The following is a 27,335-nucleotide window of genomic DNA, read 5'->3' as shown; positions in this document are numbered from 1 at the left end:
TCACTAGCCACATGTGCTATTGGGTTATTGAATTATGGCTATTCTGAATTGAAATGTACCCCAAGTATAAAATATACACTGGGTTTCAAAGATATAGTACAAAAGAGATGTAAAATATTCCATTAACATTTTTTATTATGTATTGAAATAATAATATTTTGGATATATTAGACTAAAGATTATACGACTGTATTAATTTCACTTGCTTCTTTTTTACTTTTAAAATTGCTTATGAGGCTGGGTGTGGTGTTTCACACCTGTGATCCCAGCACTTTGGGAGGCCGAGGTGGGTGGATCATCTGAGGTCAGAAGTTCAAGACCAACCTGGCCAACATGGTGAAACCCCATCTCCACAAAAATACAAAAATTAGCCAGGCATGATGGCAGGTGCCTGCAATCCCAGCTACTCGGGAGGCTGAGGTGGGAGAATCACTTGAACCTGGGAGGCGGAGGTTGCAGTGAGCTGAGATCATGCCATTGCACTCCAGCCTGGGCAACAGAGCGAGACTCTCTCAATAAATAAATAAATAAAATTGCTTATGAGAAAATGTAAAATTACATATGTGGTTCACATTTGTAGTTGGCATTATATTTCAATTGGACAGTGTTTTTCTAGAAAATGCCTTAGTTTGTGGTCCTTGATCAATCCTCAAGTTCCAGGTTGTTCTCAGATTAAAAGACAAAGTGAAACATAAATTTTAGGCAGCAGCTTAATTCTTGTTTTTGTGAAGCATGGCAGGCTTTTCCCTAGTTAGAAGATTTCTCAGCTGCCTTACTGGCTCTTCCTACTTAACATCTCTCTCCAAAAGGAATTAAGGTCTTTGACCTGTACTTGAAATTTGTTGCAAATTCAGCTAGTGGTACTTTTATCCGTTAGCCAAAAGAAGTTATAGAAAAGACTATAGCATCTGAGAATGTCAACACAAGGTTGGTCAAACAGACAATTCGAGATATGGTTGTACTCAGATCAAGGCTGGATCAGGCTTAGGTGACCAAAGAGTAGACCAACGTTAGGATGAGAGCCAATCAGATTATCTGAGCGAGGATCTCAGGGCCACTGTAGACAGCACCCAAGGGCCTCTAGTCTGGCCAGAACTCACAGCAGCCTTTTCATCTAAGGCAATAAGACTCTCTTCTCCCCATCTCCTCACCAATTCCTGTCCTGATACCTTACTCCCAGAGTTAAAAAGGCAAGAAACTTCTAAGGTAGGTTCTGATTCTCTATGAAAGAAGTTGCCCTTTGTCTTCTTTCAGAAAAGCCCTAGAGAAGGCTCAGGTATTGGTGGTCCATCTTCTGCATGACTGTACTCTTCATTAGGGCTTAGATCCTTTCTAGCTTTGTGGGAGGCTATGGTCCCATGAGGAGTTTCTTCCCTTTGGGGCAGTTGTTCTATGAGGCTGGACTCTTGAACAAGGCTTGGATCCCAGAGGACCTTTAACAAGGCATGAACACAGTCTCCATGACAACATTTTTTGGTGGAATCCAGCTGCCCTCCACCCAGTTATTGAGAAAATGTTCTCTAATAATCCGTCTTCTCTCTGGCTGTATACAGATTATGCATAGCTTTTGCTATGGGTAATGTCTGCCATGCATAAGTTCTATGTTTATGAAAGACTGTTTGTTTTTCAGGTCTTCATTATTCAAACACACATAGGTAGAGGAAAAAGTATAATGAATCCCCATGGACTGTCACTCAGTCTCAGCAATTACCAACATATGGCCATTAAAAAAAAAATCTATGTATCCTACTTCTCCCTACCCCCTGCTAGACATCATATTATTTCATCTGTAAATTCTTCAATTATGTGTTTCTTGGAGATAAGAACTCTTATTCTTTAAACATAACCACAATACCATTTTACCATCTAAAAATGTGAACTTTATTTTAGCTTTTATGAAAGCAATACATTTTCAATGAAAGTATTCAGACAATACAAAAAGGTATAAAGAAGAAAGTGAAAATGACTCATAAACCAACACCTAGGTTAGCATTTTGTTAGATACAGTTTTATATATTATGCTTAGTACCTATTATTTATACAAACTTAAATATATAAAATCATGCTATGGATGATGTTTATAACCTTTTTATTATTTTTGGCAAGCATTTACAAAATTAAAGTATAAAATGCATACAAAGAAGTGCGCAAATTACAAGTGTACAAGTCCACAAATTTTCACTGTCATTTAATCAACTGTCATCCAGATCAGGAAATATTATTACCTGTAGCCCCAAACTTCTGTCATGTCTCTCTTAGTCATTAACCTCATTAAACATAGCCACTATTCTGACTTCTATTGCTACAGATTAGTTTTGCCTACTTTTGAATTTTATACAAATAGAATCATGCAGTATGTGCTTTTCTCTGTGTGACTTCTTTTGTTCCATTTTCTATTTAAAAGGTAAATCTGTGCTGTTGTATATAGTAGCACTAATTCTTTTTTTGTTGTTGTGTACTACTCTACTGTGTGAGTATATCACAGTTTGTTTATCCATTCTACTATTGATGGACTCCTCCTGCCCTGACCCAGTGTGTTGCTATTAGGAATATTATTTGGTACACATATGCATGCATTTCCACATATATTTTCTACATGGCATTTCCTAAGATATATACTTAGGAGCAGACTTGTGGTTTTACCAACTTATGCTTATACCAGCAATGTATAAGAGTTTCATTTGCTCCACATCTTTGCCAATACTTGGTTATTATCAGTGTTTTAAATTTTTTTTATTCTGGTGAGAGTGTAGTAGTAATTCATTGTGGTTTCTTTTTTTTTTTTTTTTTTTTTTTTTGAGACAGAGTCTCGCTCTGTCGCCCAGGCTGGAGTGCAGTGGCGCAATCTCGGCTCACTGCAAGCTCCGCCTCCCGGGTTCACGCCATTCTCATGCCTCAGCCTCTCTGAGTAGCTAGGACTACAGGCGCCCACCACCACGCCCAGCTAATTTTTTGTATTTTTAGTAGAGACGGGGTTTCACCGTGGTCTCGATCTCCTGACCTTGTGATCCGCCCGCCTCGGCCTCCCAAAGTGCTGGGATTACAAGCGTGAGCCACCACGCCCAGCCTGTGGTTTCTTAATTTACATTTCCCTAGTGACTAGTGAAATTGAGTGCCTTTTCATAGGCTTTTTGTATACACACATATCATCCTTCGTGCAGTACTTATTCATATTTTTCACATTTTTCTGTTGGAAAATATGAAATATGTATACTTCTTCCTACTGATTGTAGAATTCCTTTATATATGTTGGACATGAATTTATTCACAGTGCTATAGTGTGAATACCTTCTACTACTATGTGAATTGCTTTTTCACTCTTTTTTTTTTTTTTTTTTTTTTGAGTTGGAGTCTTGCACTTTCACCCAGGCTGGAGTGCAGTGGTGCAATCTCAGCTCACTGCAAGCTCCACCTCCTAGGTTCACACCATTCTTTCGCCTCAGCCTCCCGAGTAGCTGGAACTACAGTTGCCCGCCACCATGCCTGGCTAATTTTTTGTATTTTTAGTAAAGATGGGGTTTCACCATGTTAGCCAGGATGGTCTCAATCTCCTGACCTCATGATCCGCCCACCTTGGCCTCCCAAAGTGCTGAGATTAGAGGCGTGAGCCACCACACCCAGCCTGCTTTTTCACTCTTAAGGTATCATTTGATAAACAGAAGTTTTAAATTTTGATAACAGCCCATTACCAATATTTTTCTTCATGATTAATGTGTTTTGTGCCCTGTTTAAGAAATATTTGCCTACTCCAAAGCCATTAACATGTTCTCCCATGTTCTAAAAGCTTCATTGTTTTACTTTTCACTTTTTCATTTACAACACATCCAAAATTGATTCTGTGTATGGTGTGAGGTAGGGATCACAATTGTTTTTTTTTCCCATATGAATATCCAATTGATTAAGCTTCATTTCTTTAAAAGGCTGTTTCCCGTTGTTCTATCATCTTACCTTTGTGATAAGGCAAATGACAACACACATTAGTCTGTTTTAGGGTTCTCTATTGTGTTCTGTTGTGCATTGGCTAACTTTGTGCCCTTTCTTCAAGCATCTTAATTACAGGAGCTTTATAATCTATCTTAATATTTGGTAGTTTAAGACCTCCAAATTTGTTACTATTTTTCAAAATTCTCCTAGCTATTTTAATACTTTGCACTTTTACATAAATTTTGGATTCAGTTTGTCAATGTCTTCAAATTTTTTAAAAAGTTGAAAATTTTGATTATAATGGCAATGAATTTTATATCAGTTTGGGGAGAATTAACACATTTACGATATTGATTTTTTCAATCAATAACTGTGTTGTCTTACCCCACCAGTTTCAGTCTTCTTTAATTTATCTTAATCAGTCATGTTGGTTTTTTGTCTTCAGGTTTTGCACATATTTTGTGGTATTTATTTTAGGGTACTCATGTTTTGATGCTATGGAAAATTTTATAATTTTGTAATTTTTATAATTTTTAAAATAAATTTTATAATTTTTAAAAAAATGTTGGTTGTATATAGAAATACAATTAATTTTTGCAGTTTATTTGTACATTATTTTCAGTTTTCAAATATGCAAAGTGACAGCTTTATTTTATTTATTTTTCTTTTTCACATCAGATGGGTAATGTGCCAACATCATAACAAGGTTCAAGGGAGGCACATCTCATACAAGTGTGAAAAGGCAATCATCATGCAAGATTATCCTATTTATTTATTTTCAGTTATTTTATCCTCCTCTGCCTCTTGCCCTGGACTATATAAGAACTGCAATATAATGTTGAATAAGGAAGGTGAAAACGAACATCATTGCATCACTCCTGATATCAAAGGTAAGTCTTTCAATATTTATCATTAAGAATGGCGTTTGCTGCAATTTTTTTGCAGTTGACCTTTATGAAGTTAAGGAAGTTTCCTTCTGTCATTAATTTGCTAAGCTTTTTATTCCTTTCTAATTTTAAACAAGAACAGACATTGAATTTTATCAAATGACTTTCCTATATCTATTGAGATAATTATATAATTTTTTCTTCTTCATCCTTTTAATTGGTGAATTACAATCAATTACACTGATCAATTTCCAAGTAGTAAACAAACTTTGCTTTCTTAGAATAAGCCCAAATTAATTGTAATGTATTGTTCTTTTTATAAATTGCTGGATTCAATTTACTAATAATTTGTTTTGAATTTTTGCATCTATGTTTGTATACGATGGGCATTATTTGTTTCTTCAATGCATGGTAGAATCCACTGGTAAAGCCATTTGTACTTAACTTTTGCTTCAAGTGTGATATTAGGTGTAGGTTATTACAGATGGACTTTATCAGGGTGAGGAAGTTGTCTTTGATTCCCAGTTTTCTGAGAACTTTAAAAATAAGAAATGATCATTAAATTTTGTCAAATGCTTTTTCTGTATCTATTGAGAGGATTATATTTTTTTTGTTGTTTGTTTGTTAGCATGGTGAATTATATTAATTTTTGAATATTACACCAACCTAAAGTTCCTGGTCATGAAGTATTATCCTTTTTATATATTATTGTATTAGATTTGCCTAAGATGTCTGCTATTATTTGTGAGTATTTTTGTTATTCCATTTTATTACTTTTGTTGACTTATTGTTATAACTTTTTGTTTTGTCATTTTAGTGTTTTCTTAAGGATTTATAGTATACATTTCTAACTTACTGCAGTCTAACTGAAGGTGAGGAGAGAGTCATACGAAAGATAGAAAAACTTCAAAAATCTGCAGAGGGTCTTCTTTAAATATTCATCTGGATACTACTAAGAGTATATATTTGAGGAAATTACCTGAGGACAGGGAAAGAAATACCTGAAAAGATTAGATGGGGCAATCTATGGCTCTCATACTTGACTGATGTGGTGCCTATTCCCACTATACAAAGTGGAAACCATAATTCATGGAGCATCAGGGACAGAATCCAGAAGTGTTTTGCCTTGGTAGTGGAGAACATTCACCCTAGAATAAATGCTGCTCTAGTCGTATCTAACAAAGCTGAACAGCAAGCTTCAAAAAGGTCAACCTGTTTTCAAATATTTTAACTGCATCTCAGAAAAAATCTAAGGAATACTTATAGGAATACAAAAATATTCAGCACCTAACAGGATAAAATTTATAATGCTTGGCATCCCATAAAAAAAAACTATGTAAAGTAGCATTAAAATTTTACCCATAATGGGGAGAAAAATCAATAAAAATTGATCCAGATGGTAGAATTAGTACAAAAGGGTATAATAACACTTGTTATAACTATATTCCATACGTTCAAAAAGCTAAAAGAAATATTATGCTATGTAAAGTAGAGGCATAAAAGATATAACAATAGACTCAATTTGAACTTCAAGAGATGAAAACTGCAATGTTTGAGATAAAAAATACACTGAATGAAATTATGGTAGCTTAGACATTGTACAAGAAAATATTAGGAAACCTGAAGACATAGCAATAGTTTCTGCCATTGCTATGAAATTATTTATTTTTCCTTGCTGCAAATTTTGCATTTTACATTTTGAGGCCATGTTATCAGGTGGATACACAGGTAAATAAAATACAGAAATACAATAAGACTAAAAAAATAAAAAGAGAGAATTAGTGAGCCGTGGTATGAGTGAACCCTAACTGCCCTGTTCTCCTCTGACTCTTGGTCTATACTCTCAATTCAGAGATCACTGGACTCCACTTGGGTTCCCCTCCTTGCACCACAGCCTGGAAACTCTCTTTAGGCAATGAGCCAGGGGCAGCTGTAGAGTTCACTTACCTGCTTTATTTCCCATCTCTCAGAAATCACTGTTCTTTGTTGCTTAATGTCCAAAGTTTTAAGAAACATTGTTTCATAAACAAGAAAGTAAAATTTTCTTAAAATTCTTAGTTATTTTCAGTAGGAGGGTATATCTGGTACTGGTTACTCTACCTTGGCTCTAAGTGGGTGTGAGGTATAGTATTTTTATATATTTTAATTAGTTTAGGTTTATTAAGTATATTTTTCAAATCTTCTATATCCTTTGTGTTATTTTTATGTGGTTATTCTACCAGTTACTGGGAAAAATATATGAAATTATTTTTCCTTGCTCCAAATTTTGCATTTTACATTTTGAGACTATGTTATGAGGTGGATAGACACAGATAAAATTTTTATATCTTCCCAGTGGATTGATCGTTTTCTTATTATAAAATGTGTGATATATGTTTTTATATTGTTTTTGTTATTGTAAAACATACTTCATTTTCTCTGTCAACTCTTCTTGCCTCAAAGTCTACTCTATCTAAAGACAGTATAGCCATACTATCTTTTTTTGGTTAGTGTTTGCATACTATATTTTTTTCCATTCTTTTCCTTTCATCCTTTCTGTGGTCTATATTTAAGGTACATCACTTGTAAGCAGCCTGTAGTTGTTTATTTTCATCATAGTTATTGAAAAGCAATATGAATATTTCTATGTTCCTGCATGGTTAGAGCTTTTGGAACAAAGAAAATTGACATGCTATAACAATGGAGCATTTCTCTTTTCCCCAGACACATTTGCTCCTCACGTTCTAAGGATGAAAGACCTGGAGCCACCTTTTTCCTTTGTAATGGAGCCATCTGCTCCTATTCAAAGGATAGGTAAACTCATCTTATCGAGAGCCAAATACTTGCACTTCAGAGTAGAGACTTTTTCCTTTCTCTTCTGCGAGAAAATTTGTTTGCATTAGAAAAACAAGGCTCCTCTCCCTCTCTTAGAAGAGGACAGGGAAGGCAGCTGTATCTGTTTCTATGTAAATGTCCATACTTATGATTTTGAGACTTCTCTCCTGTAAGGCCAGAAACCAGAAACCATACTGCCGCCCCATCACCCCACTCCCTGCCTTGCATGCACAGGCCTAACCATCTGGGTCTCATTGCCCGACACCTCAGCGGGAGAATTGGACATGGGAAACTGCTGTAGTTGTTGCTGTGAGTAATAATAGTCTTCTCCAATTCAGAAACTTTGTGTTTGTCTTCAGGATAATATAAATATATATAGACATTAAGATCTTATCAATGGTCTTACAATTTTTGTTTCCAATGTAAGGATTTAGTGTATTTATTCTTTTATGTAATTACTAACATTTTGGGGCTTAAGTGCGGTTTCTATTTGTATCTTCCAGATGCTCCTTTTGTTCTCCTTTCTTTTCTTCTTTTGAGTTAATCGAGTTTTTTTTTTTTTTTTTTTTTGAGATAGAGTCTCGCTCTATTGCCCAGGCTGGAGTGCAGTGGTGTGATCTCAACTCACTGCAACCTCTGCCTCCTGGGTTCAAGCGATTCTCCTGCCTCAGCCTTTGAAGTAGCTGGGATTACAGGCGCCCATCACCATGCCCAGCTCGAGTTAATCAAGTATGTTTTCTTCTTTTTTTCTTTTTCTTTCCTTCTCTCCCTCCTTCCTTCTCTCCTTCCCTCCCTCCCTCTCGCTCTCCCTCTCTCTCTCTGTCTCTCTTTCTTTCTTCCTTCCTTCTTTTTTTTTTCTTCAGTCTCGCTTTGTTGCCCAGGCTGGAGTGCAGTGGTACTCACTCTTCACTCCTCTCACTTCAACCTCATGAGTAGCTGGCACCATGGACGTGTACCACCACATCTGGGAAATTTTTGTATTTTTTGTAGAGAGGGGGTTTTGCCGTGTTATTCAGGCTGCTCTCGAACTCCTGAGCTCAAGCGATTCACTCACATTGGCCAGCCAAAGCACTGGGGTTACAGGTGTGAGCCACCATGCCTAGCTTTGTTTTCTTATTTCCATGATTGTGTTAGTTATATAGTTTTTTGCTATCCTTTTAGTGGTTATTCCTGAGATTACACATGCATCTTTGATAAATGATAATAAATGGACAATTATTACTTTGATCACTTTTATCATTTCTACTGATAAGTTATCTGTGTATTATTGTTACTCATTTGAAAATAATGTGGGTTTTTCTCTGGCTGCCTTAAGCGTTTCTCTTGGTTTTGGATTTTTGGCAGTTTGGGTATGGTATGCTTGAGTATACATTTATCCTGCTTAGGGCTGTCTGAAAATCTGTAGCTTGATGTCACTTGTCAGTCTTAGAAAATTCTCAGCCAGTAATTTTCAAATATTGTTTGTGCCACATTTTTTTCTCTCCTTTTCCTCTGGGACTCTAAATATATTAGATCTTTTCATCGTCCCATATGTTTCTTACACTCTTTTCTATATTTCCATCTCTTAAAAATATTCTCTCTTGTTATAATCTGGGTATTGTCTTCTAATCTATCATTCCAACCTCTTCCTTCTTTCAGTGGTGTTTAATCTCTTGTTAAATACAACTTACTAATTTTAGTTATATATTTTTAGTTTTAGAATTGTAATTTGGTTCTTTTTTTTTTTATATTTTTTTTTCTTTTTTTTTTTTTTTATTATACTTTAGGGTTTTAGGGTACATGTGCACAATGTGCAGGTTTGTTACATATGTATCCATGTGCCATGTTGATTTCCTGCACCCATTAACTCGTCATTTAGCATTAGGTGTATCTCCTAATGCTGTCCCTCCCCCCTCCCCCCACCCCACAACAGTCCCCGAAGCGTGATGTTCCCCTTCCTGTGTCCATGAGTTCTCATTGTTCAATTCCCACCTATGAGTGAGAACATGCGGTGTTTGGTTTTTTGTCCTTGCGATAGTTTACTGAGAATGATGTTTTCCAGTTTCATCCATGTCCCTACAAAGGACACGAACTCATCATTTTTTATGGCTGCATAGTATTCCATGGTGTATATGTGCCACATTTTCTTAATCCAGTCTATCGTTGTTGGACATTTGGGTTGGTTCCAAGTCTTTGCTATTGTGAATAGTGCCGCAATAAACATACGTGTGCATGTGTCTTTATAGCAGCATGATTTATAGTCCTTTGGGTATATACCCAGTAATGGGATGGCTGGGTCAAATGGTATTTCTAGTTCGAGATCCCTGAGGAATCGCCACACTGACTTCCACAATGGTTGAACTAGTTTACAGTCCCACCAACAGTGTAAAAGTGTTCCTATTTCTCCACATCCTCTCCAGCACCTGGAAGTTCTGGCCAGAGCAATCAGGCAGGAGAAGGAAATAAAGGGTATTCAATTAGGAAAAGAGGAAGTCAAATTGTCCCTGTTTGCAGATGACATGATTGTATATCTAGAAAACCCCATTGTCTCAGCCCAAAATCTCCTTAAGCTGATTAGCAACTTCAGCAAAGTCTCAGGATACAAAATTAATGTACAAAAATCACAAGCATTCTTGTACACCAATAACAGACAAACAGAGAGCCAAATCATGAGTGAACTCCCATTCACAATTGCTTCAGAGAATAAAATACCTAGGAATCCAACTTACAAGGGATGTGAAGGACCTCTTCAAGGAGAACTACAAACCACTGCTCAATGAAATAAAAGAGGATACAAACAAATGGAAGAACATTCCATGCTCATGGGTTGGAAGAATCAATATTATAATTTGGTTCTTTTTATAGATCTCAAGCTGGTTTTTTTTGCTGAAATTTCCCATTTTTGATCTATTTCCTTATATTTATCAGTTATTTTAAAATCTGTGTCTGAAAACACCAATATTTGGTTCAGCTGTGAATCTGTTTCTATAATCTGTTTTTTATTTTGGTTCTTAGTTATTTCATTTTATGTCCTAGAATGTCTAGTTAGTTCTTATTAAATATCACCCATTGTTATGAAAAATTGTAGTCTCTGGATGATGTTGTCTTTTTCCAGTTAAGGTTTACTTAGTCAATTAGGGTAGGGGCAGGTCACCTGTATCTGAAGCTCGGTTCTATTCTCTGTGAAGGTTCATAAATTCCCTACTTGCTTTTATTCTTTGGCTTTAGTACTTCATGTGTCCCAAATTAAAGCCTGAAATGTTTAGCAGATCTCCTCCTTGGTGGTCTTCAAGTCTCCCTATCCCTATAAGAGTGCTAAAACACTCTTTTTAAATTTTCCAGCCTAATAGGCACTTTTTGGTTAGGTTTCTCAGCCCCTCAGTTGCTGATTACAGATCACAAATGGCTTGAGAGAAATTGGCATTGAATATTGGGTTCACTTATTTGATCTCTTCTCTCCAGGATCTCATCTCCTCATGTCCTTGATGCCTTGGTAGCTTTGAACTTCTATTTGTCTCCTCAGCCACATGAGACTGTCTAAAACTCTGCTTGGCCTTAGAGCATCTTAGCTCCTGTCTGATGCTTATCTTTTCAGTCTGAGCTGCTATATATGATTCAGTGAATACACGAAGGGAAGAGCAATCATGAATGGAGGGCACTTCTCAATTCATTTCTCTTCTTTTTGGAAATTTGGCTCATATGTCCTGGCTGCTTTGGTAGATCTTCAATAATTGTAAAAACTTTTTTTTTTGGCCGGGCACAGTGGCTCACGCCTATAATCCCAGCACTTTGGGAGACCAAGGTGGGTGGATCATGAGGTCAGGAGATTGAGACCATCCTGGCCAACATGGTGAAACCCAATCTCTATTAAAAATACAAAAATTAGCCAGGCATGGTGGCACACGCCTGTAGTCTCAGCCACTTGGGAGGCTGAGGCAAGAGAATCACTTGAACCCAGGAGGTGGAGGACGCAGTGAGCCAAGATCACCACTGCACTCCAGCCAGGCAACAAGGCGAGCATGAGAATCTGTCTGATACAAGCCAGTCTATCACAGACAAGAAAGGAAATCTTGTAACCTGCTTTTATGAAGGAGTTTGTGACTTTGTGTTAGACCTGGAGATTAAGGAGAAAAAGAATAAAAAAAAAACATGAGGGAGAAGCGTTAAGAAAAGATTAAGTTGCTTGACATCCAAGAGGCTTGGCATTGCTGCAGTCTGCCTTGTTCCTCAGATTAGTAATTACATTTTGGTCTTGCCACTGGGTTGGAAGGAACCTGGAAGGTGTTTTCAGATATCAGTAGGACTCTACTGTGGCTTTGGCAATAATGGAGGAAGGGTAAAAGGGAACAAGGGCCGATGGTATAAATAGAAACTGAAACAAATTTTGGCTTGATCAAAAGGAAGTATTTTTAACAAAGATGGGTTAGAATGGGGATCAATATGAAATAATGCATTTCTTATTCATAAGGCATTCAAAGATTGGCTACCTGGGGTGAAGCCAATTGGCCAATAGCTCTATGGCTATTCAGAATTTAGACAGCAATTGTAAGGGTCCCATACCTGAGAGAACATGAGGGGTCTTAAGGCCAGACTCTCAAATGCCAAGTGCAAGGCAAAACAGCACTAAGCTTTGAATCAGAGAGACTTAGAGTTTGATTTTGGCTTTTCCGTGGGCAAGTAGCCTAACTTTTCTGAGCCTTAAATAGAGGAGATTAGAATATTGAATGTGGGATGGACTAGATGGCTTAGTATATACTTGATCACAGTAGCTTAGGAGCTCAATAAATATTTTCTTTTCTTTTCATTTTTAAGAGACAGGGTCTTTCTTTGTCACCCAGTCTGGAGTGCAGTGGCACGATCATAGCTTACTGCAGCCTGGAACTCCTGGGCTCAAGTGATCCTCCCATCTCAGTCTTCCAAAGTGCTGGGATTATGGGCATCAGCCACCATGCCTGGCAGGAGCTCAATAAATGTTGAGCAAACATGTGATCTACAGAGTCCCATCTAATGCCAGGATTCCATTATTTTATAAGTGAGGAAGCCAGTGTAGTGTGGTGGTGTGGTATAAAGCACACAGGGCTGGGATGCTATGTTTCCAGAGTAGATTAGGAGGAGGAACAGAGAATACCATCTTTTCCATTTCCTCCTCTCACAATCCCATGCTTCAGCCAACTCTACAACTCTACGCGTCCTTATTAAACTTACATGTTAAGCTGAGCTCCAACACAGAGCGTAAGAGCCTAGAAGAAGTGGGGATGAATGAAGACAACAGGAGTTTTTTCTATAGTTGTGGGTATCCCTGTTTCATGTCCTCTAAGGGGCTGCAGATGTGGTTTTGCAGAGCCTGGCATCTTGCCCTGCTGAGGCAGTCCCAGCCTGCCCTGGGAAAGGTGCCAGCTAGGAGGTCATGTCCTGGCCGGTCCCTGCCTCCCTCCTCTCTGCGGCATTTCCTCAGCCGGGGCTGGTGCTGCCTCTCCCGCCATCACTGCAGACTGAAACAGACTAATCAGTGCCCCTCACTTGGGGAGCTCAAGGCGGGCACCCTTCCCCCATTCCCATCCCCAAGCAGTGCTAAGAGTACTGCTCCCACCAGCTGAATCCTGCAAATGGTGCTACTAAATATTTCATTCGGGCTTAACAACTCAATCTGCCTGCCATTATCCTGAGGGCCCCCACAGCCCCCAGCCCCTTTCTGATTAACAAAGTAGCCGGCCAGGAAGATCTGCCGAAGCCATCACTGAAGGCTGTGTTAGCTGCTGCTCAGGGCGGGCTTGGGCAGAGGCGCAGCATTAAGCAGGAAGCATCGATTGCCGCATTAGCTGGCTTTTTACATTCCCAGGCAGACAATGCAAGTACCTTCAATTATCTTCAAAGCAACTGAAGGGAAGGAAATTGGTCTTAGATGTGGTAAATAGACTCCACAAAGTTCGCTGAAGCATGCAAAGATGTGCACACCAGAGACAGAGAGGCCTATCTGCCAATCCTGCTCCATGGCTGTTCAGAATTCAGACAGCCATTGCAGGGGTCCCATGCCTAAGAGAACATGAGAGGTCTGAAGGCCAGGCTCTCAAATGCCAAGGACAGTGCAAAACACCACTAAGCTTGGAATCAGAGAGACTTAGATTTTGATTTTGGCTCTACTGATGTGTGACCTTGGGCAAGTAGCCTAACCTCTCTGAACCTCATTTTCCTTATTAGTGATATGGGACTAGTAATATCTACCTTAGAAAGGGGCAATCCTGATTTCAGGGCTCTGTCCTCTTAGACTGGGCCCTGCTTTATGTCCTCAAGCATCTTGTGCTGATCTCTGTCCCAGGGCATAGCACACTGTTGTGGTTGTTGGTTTTCACATCTGTTCTTCCTATTGGACTAGCAGTTTTTCGTTCATTTTTTAGGGAGAGGCCACGGCCCCATGAAGGAGCTGGTAAAAGCCATGGACCTTCTCCCTGTAAACAAGCATATAAAGATATAATTTGCCTATAGTTTCCAGGAACTCATAGGAGCTGGGCTAGAATCCCTGTGTCAGTGTTCACGCAGTGCATGGCACATATGTCACAATCAGAATATGCCTGTTGGCTGCTTGCATAACTTCAAAGATGCTTTCTTGCTCTATAATTTTGGAATTCAATTCTATCCCAAAAAGAATTTGGTGAGCACTTACTGTGTTGAGGGTCCTCAACTGGGTCCTGTGGAGAATATGAGAACATGGGTCCTGCCCACGTGATGGAAAATGAGACACAGACACATATAGGGCATGTTTGTCAATGACTCAAGGGGTTAAGATTCAGCCATTTGAAAGCTCCCTTACATGAAACAATTCCTGAGAAAGGATTTCATCACTTTCCCTTCCAGCCCTGATCTTGAAGATCCTAGAGGGTAGGCTGTTGGGACTGATTGTGGGAGACAAGGCCAGAATGTGTTTGGGACAGAGGTGTGTGGTAGGTATGGTAGGTGGGAAAAAGAGTGCAGTGTGATGAGAAGGCCATTAGCACATGTGGTCCAGAAGCACTGGCACCATCCCTGGTGCTAGGGCAGAGAGTTGAGGGCCCAGCAGCCAGCACCTGCTTGCCTTTGTCCGGTACCCCCTGCTGAGTTAATCTATTCAGCAAGGACATTATTATGCACAGGCAATTTACATAACTCTACCAAGCCTCTGATTGCAGGGTGCACAAGTGCCTGTTGGGGAAAGCTGCCAAGAGAGCATCCCTTTGTCCTTTTCAGACCATGGAGGGGGTGTGGCCTGGGGGGCTGGGCCCAGAATCCAGGATCTAGCAGAGCTGGCCAGGCCCCTTAGAGCCAGCTCTCCCAGGTGGAATCTGTGAGAGTGAATTGGGACTTCCCACAGGCTTGTTTCAGGGGAGTTTGCCTATTCCCACCCCATAGCCTGTTGCATCTTCTCTGCCCTTAACGACTTAATTTTAAAAAGATAAAACTCCTTGCCGATATTCTTAAGGAGTTAAATAAGTACCAGCAATGGCCCCTGTTGGGGCTGTTTGGATTCGAAAAGAAAATACTGAGATGTAAAGATATCAATATTTAATTGTCTCTTGAAGCTTGCATTTTCAAGCAAGCAGCAGGGAGCCGGGAGTCCCTTTTAAATGTGTGTGTGTGTGTGTGTGTGTGTGCACGCGCGTGCATGCACTCACATACACATGTGCATATGCATGCATGCATGCGTGTGTGTGTGTTTAATTGAGGAGAAAGCTTCAGGAGCTTTGTGCATGTTCACTGCTCTTTTCCTATTTAATTTTGCTCCCCACCACCTCCAGAGACAATAACAGAGGATGAATTCTGCTTTTGATTAATTCAACAAACAGGTACAGAACACCTGTGTGGATCCTCCTCACCCTTAAGGCATTTGCAGTCCAGTAGGGGGTTATTTTCTTTACACAAATTGCCATGCTACCCATTAGACAGACTGGAATAAATTCTACAAAGGTAGAAGAAGTTTGTAGAACTGCATCATAGAGTGGCTAATATGCCCTCAGAAGCTGGGTTGCTGGAGAGGCTCGCTCAGCCAGAGCCCATCTCTCCCATTTGCCTCGCGTAGTTCCTGGAACATGACAGATGCTCAATAAATCTGTGTTGAATGGTTGTTGGATTTCTTAAGCATTCCCTCTAGCTTTGTGGTCATTTCTGCCCATACCGTCTCCCCCAAGTGCTTGGCAGTTTCCCAGGAAAAGATACATACATTCCAGAGGAAGAAAACAGACCCAAGTAGTTAATGGGGCCCTGAGAAAGGCTGAAAGGGCTACAAGGGACTGAGCCCAGAGAGGAGTCATTTGCCCTGCTTCACACAGCACTATTAATGGGATTCCGGTTAACCCTGGGAGGAGGCTCTTGGTCTGTTGATGAGGGGAGTTTGTGAAATGCCCACCCTGGGAGCCTTTCAGGGAAAGAGATACATGAGATTCACAGGGGCAAGGACAAGAGGACCTCCTCATTTCCTTCCAATATGGGGCCATTCTCTAAGCCCCTGTCTTAGTTTGTGCTGCTGTAACAAAATACCACTGACTGGGTAATTTATACATAATAGAAATTTATTTCTCACAGTGCCAGAGGCTGGAAAATTCAAGATCAAAGCACTGGTAGGTTTGGTGTGTAGTGAGGGCCCCATCTCTCTGCTTCCAAGATGATGGCTTGTGGCTGCATCCTCCAGAGGGGACAAACACTGTGTCCTCACATGACTAAAGGGATGGAAAAGGGGTGAACCCACCCCCTCCAGCCCTTTTATAAGTAAGGGCTTTCATACCATCCTTGAGTGCTCTGCCCTCATGACTTAATTGCCTCCTAAAGGCCCCACCTCTTGATACTGTCACATTGGTGAGTAAGTTTCAACACATAAATTTCGGGGGACGTTCAGATGATAGCAGCCCTCAGCTTATAGGCACTGGAAAAGGCCTTGGAGAGAGGCCTTCCAATTGGATAGAATTTGCATGTGGTATCAGTGGAGAATAAAGTGATGTGAGTAATAAAAACAGAAAAACTTAACAATTGGCCAGCCATAACTTTACTGAGTTGGGTTGCTGATCAGTTTTTTTCCCTTGGAGGATTCCAGAGACCCCAGGGAGACTCCAGTCAGCCCTCAGTTAGAAGAAAAGAGTATAGTACCACCCTGTAGCTGAGTGTGGATTGCATATATGAGATAATATAAAGTAAAATATCAAGTAAAAAGCAATCTGGATGCACCCTCCCCTCACCCTCTGGGCGGAAATCTCCTCTCATGCCCAGAAGAAGGAAGCAACTAGAGTTTTGGAGAAAGCAAGAGGCTCTCAGAGAATCTCTGACTCCTTTAGCTGTGAGGATTGAGAATCACCCATCTCCAGGGAGCACCACATGTAATATGAGGAGAGCAAGTCCTGCAGCTGGGCTCCAAAAGGCTGTAATCACATAGGGCTGAACAGGGCTCCCTGGATTTGGGCGGCATGGAGGCCCTGGGTGTAGGGTTGAAGGACTGGCCAAGAAGCCATTAAAACCATTCCACGTGCTTTAGGGCAAATCAGCACCCAGACCATTCCTGTCTCTAACCACCAAGATTTTACAGCTTTCCTCAATGGCTTTGATGCTTCGTCTTGCAGTGACTCCTGCTTAAATAAAGCCTGTTGCTTTAATAAATGAAAGACTCTAGTTCAATCTGCACATGGATGGGGAGTTGCCACTCAGTATCTTTATGTCAGGGCTTCTCAATTCTCAATCTCTAGTGGGTCACAAACCTCCTAGAGAATTTGTTAAAAGCTATGGACCCTCTTCTTCACAGTGCACATATATACATATATGTACAATTTGGCATATAGCTTCAGGGCATTTATGGACCTCATGGAACCCACCAATAGATCCCGTTAATAATATACCTCCTTCAGAATAACATTTTTGAGATTTTAGGGCAATATAATGATGTTGAATAGCATTTTGCAGTTTGCAAATCACTTTCATAGTGCCTTCTGTTAGTTAATCTTCATAATAACCCTGTTAAGATAGGAATTATTATATTATTATCTTTATTTACAGATAAAGAAAACAAGCCTCAAAGGAATTATATCAGTTTCCCACAGCTAGTAACAGAAGAAGTAAAAATTGGAATCAGGCCCTCTGCTTGCATTCCCGTGAACTTTCACCTGGCCATGCTTGTGCCTTCTCTTTGAGTTTTTTCTTTTCTTTTTTTGAGACAGAGTCTCTGTTGCCCAGGCTGGAGTGCAGTGATGGGATCTTGACTGACTGCAACCTCCACCTCCCAGGTTCAAGTGACTCTCCTGCCTCAGCCTCCCGAGTAGCTGGGATTACAGGCATGCACCACCAAGCCCAGCTAATTTTTTGTATTTTTAATAGAGACGAGGTTTCACCTTGTTGGCCAGGCTGGTCTAGAATTCCTGACCTCAGGTGATCCACCTGTCTCGGCCTCTCAAAATGCGGGGATTGCAGGAGTGAGCCACCGCACCCGACCTCTTTGATTTTTTTTCTAACATTGGTTCCTGTGACATCTCTTCTTGGTTTGTGGGTGCATGATGGTTTGGGATCTGGGGTTCAGGAGACAGACTGGTCTTCAGGAGTCCAGGCTGTTTTCTGAGTTAGTGATTGTGGTTGATATCCCTCAAACACATCTGTGACTCCTTGTGATGTTAGGGAGAAGCATGGCAGTCCTAGGATTCTAGGACTGGAGGTGACTCATAAGTGGGTTAGTCAATTCTATTTCCTAGACCTCCAAATCTGTAGGGAGGAAAGCATCTGTTCCATCTCCACACCTGCTGCATCTGAGTGGCAAATGTAGCTATACCCCTAAAGAACTTTTCAAGCTTTCTTTGAAAATAAACAGTTCTCCTTGCCTGAATTTCTTAAATCTGTGGCTTGGCAGACAGTAGTGACATTAGAACAATTTTCTCTTTAATTCTTTTCCATATACTTCCAAAGGAATTTTTATATTAATAATATCATTTGCTCAATTCACTTCTAATGAATATGGATTAATTTTCTGCATTATAGCTATCGATCTTAGGCCATTGATCTCAGTAAGGGAGAGTTGCAGCTCGTAAATCCCTCTGTTCTGACTGAGGGCTCCCTGGGGGCACAGACGGAGAGGTGTAAGTAGCAAGAGATGGGAAAGCTAGAGTGGGTTGGCTCTAGAGGATGAGGCTGGGGAAATTATTGTGAGGGGTGGAGAGAGAGAAGAAGACCCTCTTGGTCACATTAGGCTCTGTCCAGGTAATCCTACTTGCTATTCTCCATCCATGCCCCAGGATTTCCCATCCCTTTGCTTAGTCTGTGCTTCCCTTCCTATGCCTATAGCCCTTCCTCTTCCTCTCTGACTTGTTCAAACTCTACCTGCATTTCCAAACCCAGATCAAATGCCATGCTTTCATGAAGCTTTTTTTGGTTCTCTCCCCCATCTATTACTAATTGGAATTTCTCATTTTTTTTTAATATTCCTCTAGTGCTTTATCTCTTAGGACGCTTAACACTTTCTTCTATGTCCACATCTTTTTTTTTCTTTTCTTTTCTTTTTTGAGATGGAGACTTGCTTTGTTGCCCAGGCTGGAGTTCAATGATGTGATCTTGGCTCACTGCAACTTCTGCCTCCTGGGTTCAAGTGATTCTCGTGCCTCAGCCTCCCAAGTACCTGGGATTACAGGTGTGTGCAACTGCACCCAGCTAATTTTTGTATTTTTACTAGACACAAGGTTTCACCATGTTTGCCAGGCTGCTCTTGAACTCCCAACCTCAAGTGATCTGCATGCCTCAGCCTCCCAAATTGCTGGGATTACAGGCATGAGCCACTGTGCCTAGCCTATGTCCACACCTTAATTTCTGACTATAAACCTCATGAGGGCAAGCATACTGCCTATCTCTTTTAATACTATGAGCCCAACATCTAGCACAGACAGACTCATTGAAATACTTGTTTAATGAATGAAGAGTTTGGGACATAGGGATCAGGAAGTAAACTCTCCCTTCTGTTCCATAATTAGCTTTTCTTAAGTTTCACCATTCCCTGTTAAGTAATGAAGTGGTGTAGATTAATGGAAAGATTGTTCTATGAGACATTCTCATTCCCATTAGATTTGCAGTATCAAGTTGCCAGTCAAGTTGCTCTCAAAGAAGAGAACATATCCTTCTGCTAAAAAGAGAAGGGTCTGAACAGTGTTTGCCCTCTGTCCATTTTGCTCTGTAGTTATTGAATGGATGCATTCACTTATTAATGAGAGCACACTATTCTCACTAAGGCCCATCTCCCATTTCTCCTCTTCTAAACTTCTTTCTTTCCTACCAGTCTCTCTCTTATAGCCTCCTCTCACATCAGCCTCTACTCTTCCCTTTCTCATTCTTCCACCTCCTTGGCCAGGTTTCTTCCATCCACTACTGGTAACTTACAAAATGCAACGGTGGTAGTGGTGATCATGATGATGGGGATGGAGGGTGTCTCTTCTGGCGGCAAAAAGGTACAAGCTTTGCCCTGAGAGTAGCACTGACAGTGTAAGGAGAGGAAGAAAGAGTTGCATAGCTTTGGGGACATATTTTCCTTAACAGGAATGTTAGAATGGGGAGGGGATATTTTGGGCTGGAAGAACGTTCCAATATGGCTTCCAGTTGTAGCTCCTGAAGTACTGCTGTTTTCATATGAGTCTCCAGCTTAAACTCTTTCTGGAAGTCTATCCTCTCAGCAGCAGAAAGTCAAACTCTTGGTGATCCATTCACGCCCTGGCCCAACTTATGTCTCCAGCTCCATCCCTTATTACTCAACGTTGATCTAAAGAGATGGTCCTGTCATGATTCCTAGAAGAGGTAGGTCACATAGATGCAGACACCACATGGTGTATGCGGAGCTGCAGGCTGTTCCAATGTTGCTAGAGCATAACATATAAGATGGGGAGTGCTGTACTCAGAGTTGGATAAGATTTTGTGGAGAAGGAAGTGTGAAGGCCAGATTCAAAGGTAAGGCTTCCACTTTTGTCTCACTGCCTCATCATACAGTTCCCTTTTAAGAGACATATTATCCAGGGTCTAATCAGGAGACAGAAACTATGCCAGGTATCATGAGCATTTTAAACATAGGGAATTCACACAAAAGACTTTTAAATAGCCAAGAATAATTGCTTACTAACTGAAAAGGCAAAAGATAACACAAGGGTATCAGGGACTTAGCAACTTCAGGAAGCAGCTACCGTCCCTAGAACTGGGGGCCACACAGAGCTGAGAGTTCAACCTTTGAGAAGGGGGAACTGCTTGGTTGGAGCTAATGTCTCTGAGCTTGCAGAAGGGGCCCCATAGAGCTGAGACTCAAACCTTCTAAGGAAGTGGTCTACAACTGATGGCTCTGAGGAGGCACAGAGAGTCCATGTAGAGTCCGTGTTGGAAAAACTTCAAACTGTATTCAACTGCTGCTATGAAACAAATTGCCATCACCGAGCAAATAAGTCTGACAGAAACAAGGCTCCAAGAGGAAGGACCAAATTCCCTACTCGTCTTCCAGCTCTTCAGTCTTCCTCCAGCAGCCTTGATTGACAGAGCCTCAATTGATACGGGTCAGTAGCCAAGTAGAAGCCCCAGCATCACAAAGCAGAATTTAGGAGGATGAGTTCAAATTGAAAAGACAATTGTGTGACAGGTTACCCCTTTGGATACTCAGTATTTATATAGTACTTTTTTTGAACTTCTTACAACCATTAAAACCATCTGTTCTTTTATCTGACAAGATGCAACCTTCCACTGTACAAAGAAAGACATTCTCATTCTTTCCTTCAAAATGAGGAGTTGCAATGGTTCAACAGTCATTGGATTCATTTCTGGGAGACAGTCACACTATCTACTACTAGGTTATGTTAATTCTGTCCTCAAAGGTGGTCACAGTTCCATCACCTGAATATTTTTTCCTTCAAGAGTAAATTGCAAAGTTAATCTCTAACAATGTGTATGGTATGACATAATAAGAGAAGAAAGACAGAAAATAAAATAATACATACACACAGAAAGAAGAAAATATGTATAATGGCTACAGTCTTTTTTGATATAGCTGGTCATAAAGTGTGTGTGTGTGTGTCTGCCTGTCTATGCATGTGCAATCTTCCTTTTTCCACTACCTGTTTTGTGTTTTCATCATCCTCAGCCAGGACATCAGTTGGTCTGTATTTTAGTATTTCTTACTTGTTGGGATGACTCAAACCTTTATTCCTAAAGAGTCTGAATCCTTAGAGATCCTGTGTATTTTTGTTTGCTATGATTTCTATTAACTTTTAACTTCCATTAGCATGGAAGTAGTGTGGGATGCCCTGGAGAATTCCCTGAGCTCTAGGTATAGTCATTCCTGCAACCAGCTCTTCAATCAATTACCCCAACTCGTAGAGTAATCCCCTTTTCTTGTCTGTTGATTCAGTGGCACAGGAACCCAAAATGGCCAGAGAGGAGTCTCAACTTCCAATTCAATGGAATCATGGTTACTTCTCCTAGTGGGAGCTTTTCTCCTCAGGATCCAAGATCTCCTAACTAGCAGAGCTCAAAGTTGCAGTGACAGGAAGCAAACATTCTGTGAGTTATTAAGTGTAATGGTGAGAGGAGGCACTTCCACTCTACCCTTTGATTCTAAGATCTATGTATTCTAGCTACGAAAAAAATAGCACCATATATTGGTCCCTGATTCAAAGTGTATACGCTGTATGGCAGAACACCATTATTTCAGAGGGCTATCTCCTAATTGGAAGAACCACAGCTGAGAGTTAAGTAGCTTATTTCACCATTATTTCCAGCCAGTTGTTTCTGGGTGATGAGGTATATAATAAGAGTGAATTCCATGGACCTGAGCCCGTTGCCACACTTCTTTTGCTGAGAAATGAATTCCTTGATTAGAATCAATGTTGTGAGGAATAACTTGATGGTGAATAAAGCATTTTGTAATCCCACGGATAGTGGTGCTAGCAGAGGCATTACAAGCAATGACGGCAAATCTGTAACCCAGAGTACATGTCTATCCCATGTCTAACTCTCTGCCCACTTCATGATGGAGGGAGTCCAATGCAGTCAACCTGCTACCAGGTGGCTGGCTGATCCCTCTGGTAAATGGTGCAATATAGGAGGCTAGGTGCTGATCTCTGCTTTTGGGAGGTTAGGCATTTGGCAATAGGGATAGGCAAGTTAGCCTTGGAGAGAGAATGTTCATGTTATTGATCCCATGAATAGCCTCTATCTATGCCATCATGGCACTTTGTACCTAGGCCCCCCGATCAAGTACTGGAGTGCCTAGGGAAAGAGTCTGACTGACATCCAAAGAATATGTTACATGTTCTCCCTGCTTAAGAGCCTCATCTGCACTGGATGCCCTTTGGTGAGCATTTATATGGCACACAAATATCCTCCTAGCTTCATAGCTGGCACAAGAGTTATGCCCAAATGAAAGGTCACTGCATCTACAAGAACAGCTCTCCCTCAACCTTTGCTTCTAAATGCTTCTAAGACAGTGGTAGTTGGTAAAGCCAAGCACAGGCTCAAGCTCAGCAGGTGGCACCTACCCATCTGGCCCTCCTTGGGGAACTATTTCTTCTTCAGGAGCTCTACTAGCACTGTCTGACTGTATAATTAATTTTCTTGGCACTTAGCTCTGGCTGCCTTGTGTTATTCTTCTTTACTTGCAAATACATGCTTAAGGACAAGTTTAAATTAATCCTCGAGGATGGCGCAGTATATACATCTTTACATCAACAGAGGCTTGCTATGTGGCTCTTACACAGTAAATACCAAGATGCAGGGGAAAGAGTTTGGTATTTAGGATAAGAAGCCCTAAGTTTGAGGTCTCTTATGTTCTTTCTCCACGTGCCCTTAGACAAGACTTCACATTCATCCCATCATCCCTAAATACAGTTTGTCCAGCAATGTGCTACTGCTTGATGTTTTTTGCCTCCACGCTTTTGCTTATGTTGAACACTCTCTTATTTTTATGAAAGAAGATGCCTTCTTTTTTCCCTTATAGAAGCTACAAGTCCCACAATGCACAGAATTCTCTTCAAGGAAGAGGCTAGTCACAATCTCTGAAAAGACTCAAAATGAGAGGTTTGTAAAGCAAACTGCTATGTCTGTTACTTCAGCTGGTCCCAAAGTTGTCATTGATAATCCTCATCTTCCTCTAGATTTATTTGCCCTCAGTGAGCATTCTGACTCATCTTGGTAGGGCCACCCTGCCTTTCATCCCTGAGGAGTCTAAGACTTTAGTAGCCTTTTTTGGGTTGTGGTTGCTATAATGCATATTTAGTGTTACCTCTGGGCATGAAAGCACCAAGTGACATACCTGCAAACCCCTAGATACCAGACATATTTCTCCCTATTCTTATTGTGTATCAATAACCCCAACTCCTCATCGAAATCAGGGTGTGTTTCCAAGATTGATTGGTAGTTTTCCTTGGCCATTATATATATGGCCATATTTTTGTGGCCTATTGGTCCATTGTTATGAGTATCCCAAAGTAGTTAGATGACAGTCACAGCTTTCAGTTCAGCAAAATCTTTACTGTGCTCCCTGACACATGCATTCTGCCCCTGGGAACCCGGGCCTCTAACCTGGTTTAGTGTAGTGTCATGGAGTTAAGAAGGACAAATTCCTTATGTGGGTTACAGGAAGTGATAGTAAGAGTGACCATTCCTACTTCTACCCCTGGATTCCCATTTCTGTAAATTCTAGCTATTGGGGCTAGAGCACCATACATCAGCTATTATTTCAGCACATCTAATCCACCTTGGAGAATGTCATTCCATAGAGTAATGACCTTTTCTGGCATCTTAGTTGGAGCTTTAGCAGGTCAGTCCACTCTTCAACTGGACTGGCTATTTTGGGGTGATAGAGTACCATGTTAGGTCAGTGTATCCCATGGTCATGGTCTTGGTCGTGAGCCTATCAGTTCACCTTTTTTTCGGTTGTAAAATGTGAGCTTTGATCCAAAGCAACATTGTATGTGATATCATGTTTATAGGTCAGACATCTGGTAAGCCCTTGGGTGGTAGCATCAGTGGAGGTATTGTAGATATTATAGGCAAGGAAGGCAAAATCATCCAGAATGACAATTCGGTAAGGAAAAATTGGTGTAAGGGTCTGATGTAACAGAGCATCTCCAAGTGGCTGGCTGGTTTCTGGAAAAGTTGTGCCATATCAAAGTTCAGGGCAGGTCTCTAATGTTGCATGTCAGGCAGTCATCAGTGGAAATAGCTCAATCAATCACGATGAGAGAGAACCCAGGCTTTGGGGTCCATGTGTAGCTTCCATCCCTTTGATCATTGCTGCTACTCTGTTTATGGGATCATTGCATCCACACTGGTTGCCTGAGGAGATGGGCTGGCTGATTCCATAGGACAAATCTGTGGTTATTGAGCACTTCTTCAGTAGTAGATGATCTCTGGTGTGTATCAGGAGGTACAAAGGTCTTCGTGCTTTATGCCTACTCCTATAGGCCTATTTGCTTATCTCTTCACCAGACCTCCTTGCTCCTAACCTTCCAATTGTGTTCCTTCCAGGTTCCTTCCAGCCAAGCCACTTGCCACTCAGGAGTCCATGTATATACATAGCTCAGGTTTCTTTTCCTTCACCTGTGGTGAATGACAAAACATAATGTTCCCTGTCTGCCCACTGGGAATATTTACCACTGGGAAAATTTTCTTTAGTCACTCTTGAGTAGGACCTTAATACAATTACAATTTTTGGCTAATATTAACTTATTGTACTTTTTACAAACCGGACTGAGGTCTTTCTTTTTCCTTAGTTGGTCATTTGAGGTATTAAATATGAATTAGGGGAGAGGCATCTTTGAATATAGGTAGGAAACACGGAAGTCTAGCCCACCTATGAACATACCGTGACATAATTAGAAATATATATTTGGTCTCTGTCCTCAAAGACCTGTCACAGAGCTTCCTGGCACAGAGCTTCTAAGACCCTTGGAATCTCAGAACTGATAAGACTGTCTTTGTATATGTTAATGAAATGATGGTGGCTAAGAGCCACTAGATAGCTTCAGGGTGGGGACTGGTTGCTAGAGGAATCAACCGTGTGATTAAAGGGTTGGAACTTTCAGCCCCATCCCCAAACCTCTAGGGAGGGGAGAGAGGCTGGATATTGAGTTCAATCACCAAAGGCCAATTATTTAATCATCCATGTCTGCATAATGGAACCTCCATAAAAACCCTAAACAACAGGGCTTAGAGAGTTTCCAAGTGCATCGGGAGAGGACATGAAAGCTCTGTACCCCTTCCCACTAACCCTGTCCTATGTAATTCTTCATCTGTACCCTTTATAGTATTCTTTAGAATAAACCACAGTGAGTAAGGTGTTTCCCTGAGTTCTGTGAGGCATTATAGCAAATTATTGAACCTTAGGAGCAGGTTGTGGGAACCCCTGATTTGTAGCCAAGTGGGTCAGAAGTACTGAAGGTCCAGGACTAGTGATTGGCATTCTGAAGTGTGGACAGTCTTGTGGAACTGAGCCCTCAACCTGTGGGGTCTGATGTCAATTCTAAGTAGATAGCATCAGAACTGAATTGAATTCTAGGACATGCAGTTAGTGTCCAGAGAATTGAAGAATTGTTTTTCGGTGTGAAAAAAAAAAAAAAAAAAACCCACACATTTGGTGACATAAGTGTTGTGAGCAGAGAAAAAATAACTGTTTTTGTTTTTGTTTTTCTTGTTTTGTTTTGTTTTTTCCTCTAGTAATTCACTTGTGTCTTCTGGACCTGCTCTGGCTCAATCCAAAATGTGCTATGTCCATTATATGATGAATTTCTGTTGTGCCCACTCAACCTTATAGCTTGGTAGATCTGATAATGCCCAGATCCTAATGGACACCTCTGGTTATGTAGTTTCTTGATTTCACACATGTCTCTAGGGCCCAGTAGCATATCAGGGGTCTCTCCAGTTGGTGCTTACAAAAGACTCCACAAAATAACCTTGTATACTATGGATAAGTTTCTCTGCCTCTGATTTACATGGCCTGAGTGGAATGACAGCTTGTACCCTTAGCCTAGATATGCTGCAAAGCCTATTCTTGTTGAAAGCCTTCCAAAGCACCTGATAATAGGTCAAAGCAGTATTCCCAAGTACAGTTTATATCCCAAATGCATGCCTTTTTCTTAGTGGTAGGAGATGTTAGATCTAAGAACTTGTCATTTATCTTAGAGACAATGTTTCAGCCTGTCCCAGATCACTAGAGTACTGAAAGCTTCACCTATCTGACAGAATTCTCAATCTTCATGGAATTTTTCTCTTATTTGTTGCACTGATTTTCCTTAGTAGGTTATCTAGAGCAGTAATATTCTAAGTATGGTTTGTGAGTGAAGCTGACTTATGAACTATCTGTCCCCATTCTGCAGTGAGATGAATGCAGAAATTGAAAGGTAAGCTTTTAGAAAATTTTATAGCAACTTGACATTGTGGTGACATTTAAGTTCGTGATAAGTAGATTTGTCTTACTTAGCCAGGTTAGATGCATTTTGGCTGTTATTGAATTCACACAAGGAGTTCTGTGTAGTATAAGCTGTGTATTAGTCACATTATATGTGATATTTTAAGGATAGTTTGTCAACTGTAATCTCTGTAAGTAAAACCATGAATCAACTTCTTTTATTAGAATATAATCTATGTTTAAGTATAATTTTATAAGATAAAGTATTGGGGATGAATAATGAAGAACTGAAGAATGATTTTGAAAATATAGCATCACTCATATGCTCATTGCCATACTACTTACAATAGCAAAGACATGGAATCAACCTA

General features: G+C 40.5%; 1 pseudogene; it reads right to left on the bottom strand.

Annotated features, from left to right (window-relative positions):
• Nucleotides 1-4,596: 4,596 nt before the first annotated feature.
• LOC129480001 (uncharacterized) lies at nucleotides 4,597-4,684 on the bottom strand (annotated as a pseudogene).
• Between the last annotated feature and the right edge of the window lie 22,651 nt (nucleotides 4,685-27,335).

Source organism: Symphalangus syndactylus, chromosome 3, assembly GCF_028878055.3.
Source record: "Symphalangus syndactylus isolate Jambi chromosome 3, NHGRI_mSymSyn1-v2.1_pri, whole genome shotgun sequence".
In the NCBI taxonomy this organism is placed as follows: domain Eukaryota; kingdom Metazoa; phylum Chordata; class Mammalia; order Primates; family Hylobatidae; genus Symphalangus; species Symphalangus syndactylus.
Note: the sequence above shows the minus strand (reverse complement) of the source record. Positions and strands in the feature narration are given on the sequence as shown.